Raw genomic sequence first — 2,893 nt, 5'->3', positions numbered from 1 at the left:
TTCTAGTAAGGTTGTCCTGCCATAAGCCTTTGGTTTTTGGTGTTATGTTGTCTTTAGAACTAAGTTTGTATCAACCTCTCAAGACTAGTGCATTTGAGATTGCTATTTACTTGTGTTATTTTATTATTTAATTGTGCTACCTATCTTTGTATTCTGCATTTATTTTTTAATTTGGCATAGTCCTATTCCCCCACCCCCCCAAGACGTTTAGCTCGGCCTTTTCAAGTGGTATCAGAGCCTAATAGTTCCTTTTTTATTATTTGGATTCCTTTCCTAAGCTAACTGATCTAAGCTTATAAGATGTCAAATTTTGATAGCCTCTTAATTACTAGGCCTCCACCTTTTGATGGCTCCAATTATGCCTATTGGAAAGTCAGAATGAGGATCTTTTTAAGGTCCATAGATGAGAGCATGTGGCAAGCTACAGTGACTAGATGGAACCCACCCACAACTGAAGTTTTAGGCATTGATGGAATTAAATCTGTTAAATTTACACCTTATTTTTCATGGACCACACTTCAAAAAAAATGAGAGTAGTGACAATACAAAGGCTAAATGCAATCACTTACGCACTATTACCAGATGAATTCAAAATAATTATATTTTGTGATGCTACAAAGCAAGCCTAGGACATTCTAGAAATGACACAAGAGGATACAACTATAGTCAAGAAATCTAAACTTCAAATCCTCACTACTTAGTTTGAGGAGATACATATGGAAGAAAGTGAAACTTTCATGGACTTTTATAATAAGTTAAATGACATAGTCAACTCTATGTAGGGTCTTGGTGATAGTATCCCAGAAAGTAAAGTCTGTGCAAAGATATTGTGCTCATCGCCTGATAGGTTCAATTCTAAAGTCACTATCATTCAGGAACTTTATGATACAGATAATATGAGGGTTGAAGAGCTTGTTGGTTCTTTAAAAACCTATGAGTTAAATTTTAAGGCTCCTAAAAGTAAGTCCATAGCCCTTAAGTCTTCTAAAAAATTTTCTCATAATAAAGCTAGTAATTCTAATTGTGAAAATTTTGAAGATGATATGGCACTATTAGCCAAGAAGTTTTATAAATTTTCAAAAGATAAAAAAAGGTAGATTTTCAAAAACTTTCTAAAAAGAAAAGGACTAGATCTAAAAATTGGAAATCTATTAAAGACAACCAATGTTTCAACTACCATAAATACGGGCATCTGACAAACAAATGTCTAAAAAGGGACAAACCTAAGAACAAAGGTATGTTGGCCACATGGGATGAGTTATCTTACTCTGAAGCTTCTTCTGAGTCAGATAATTCGGAACCCAAGTCTACTAATGAGGTCAAGGCCTTAATGACTCTAACTAAAGTCACTTCCTCAGACAGTTGTAATTCAACTTATGATGAAAATCTGAGAAGCGACCCTGAAAATGATGATGATTTACAAGATGTCTATAATGCCCTATATAGAAAAAGTTACAAGATAGCTGTAAAACTAAAACTTCAAAAAGAAAAGTTTCTAAAGTTAAAAGAAGATTTTGATAACTTAGTTTTAGAAAAATCGCATTTGATTGTTTTGAAAAAGCTAAGTGTGATTTAGATTTCAAAACATCCCAAGTTGAAAACCTTAAATCAGAAAATGAAAAAGTAAAACTAGAAGTCTCTTCTCTCTTGAGTTTGAAGGATACTTGGAGGTATGCCCAGGGTGATCCTAAACTTGAAAGACTATTAACCAGATCAAGGAAATGTGGTGATAGATCTAGGCTACGATAAGAATTCACCTCCTAAAAGTAAGTCCACTCCACCTAAGTTTGTTAAAGGGGAGTCCTCTAACTTAAAAGGGAAAAGTCTGAATAAAAATAGTTTCAAAATTTTTAAAACTTTTCAGGTTATGAAACCTAAAAGCAACCATATCAATTATAAAAATCAGAATCATAACCCTTTACCTGAGAAAATTGTAGATTTACTCAAGGAGCTTCTAAAATCTAACTCGAATGGAAGAATATATAACAACTACAAATGTAAAAAAACCAACTATGCTCCAAAACTCAAAACAGTAATGAAATGGGTCTCTAAGGTTGCTTGTCTGGTTGCCCACACCGCTTTCAAGGCTTCGAGTCAATCAAAGTGGAACCTAGATAGTGGTTGTTTTAAACACATGACAAGTGACAAAGATTTGTTTACTAATCTTAAAGATATGACTGATGGCTCAGTCACATTCGTGATGGTAGCAACTATAGAATTGTTGGCCAAGGTACGGTTCAACTCTTTAATTTTTCTCCATTTAAGAATGTTTTTTTTTGTAGAGGGCCTTAAGCATAATCTGTTAAGCATTTCTCAAATTTGTGATAATAAACATAACTTCAAATTCACCAACCTAGGGTGTGAGATTTTTAATGAGAATGGTTCTATGATATTAACTGGTTGCAGAACATCTGAGAACTGCTATGTAGTCAGTGGTTCAAGCTCGTCTAAGTTATCGTGTTACATGGTCCAAACCAATGAGACTGAACTATGGCATAAATGCCTAAGATATGTATACTACCATAATCTTTATAAACTAAGCAAAGGTGAAGTAATAAGAGGTCTACCCAAGTTAAAGAAAATGGATAAAATTTATAGCGAATGTCAGATTAGAAAATAAACTAGGAGTGCTCACAAGAAAGTGAACTCCGGTGCCACATCCAAACCCCTTGAACTCCTCCACATGGATCTCATTGGACCTACTAGAACGGAGAGTTAAGGTGGTAAGAAATATATTCTAGTAATAGTAGATGACTTTACCATGTATACATGGGTACTTTTCATGAGAGAAAAATTTGAAACTCTCGATGAAGTGAAAAGGGTACTCAAGCATATCCAAACTGAGAAGGAATCACATGTCTCTAAAATCCGTAGTGATCATGGTTTTGAATTT

This window comes from Magnolia sinica, chromosome 4 (assembly GCF_029962835.1).
Source record: "Magnolia sinica isolate HGM2019 chromosome 4, MsV1, whole genome shotgun sequence".
Lineage (NCBI taxonomy): Eukaryota > Viridiplantae > Streptophyta > Magnoliopsida > Magnoliales > Magnoliaceae > Magnolia > Magnolia sinica.
Note: the sequence above shows the minus strand (reverse complement) of the source record.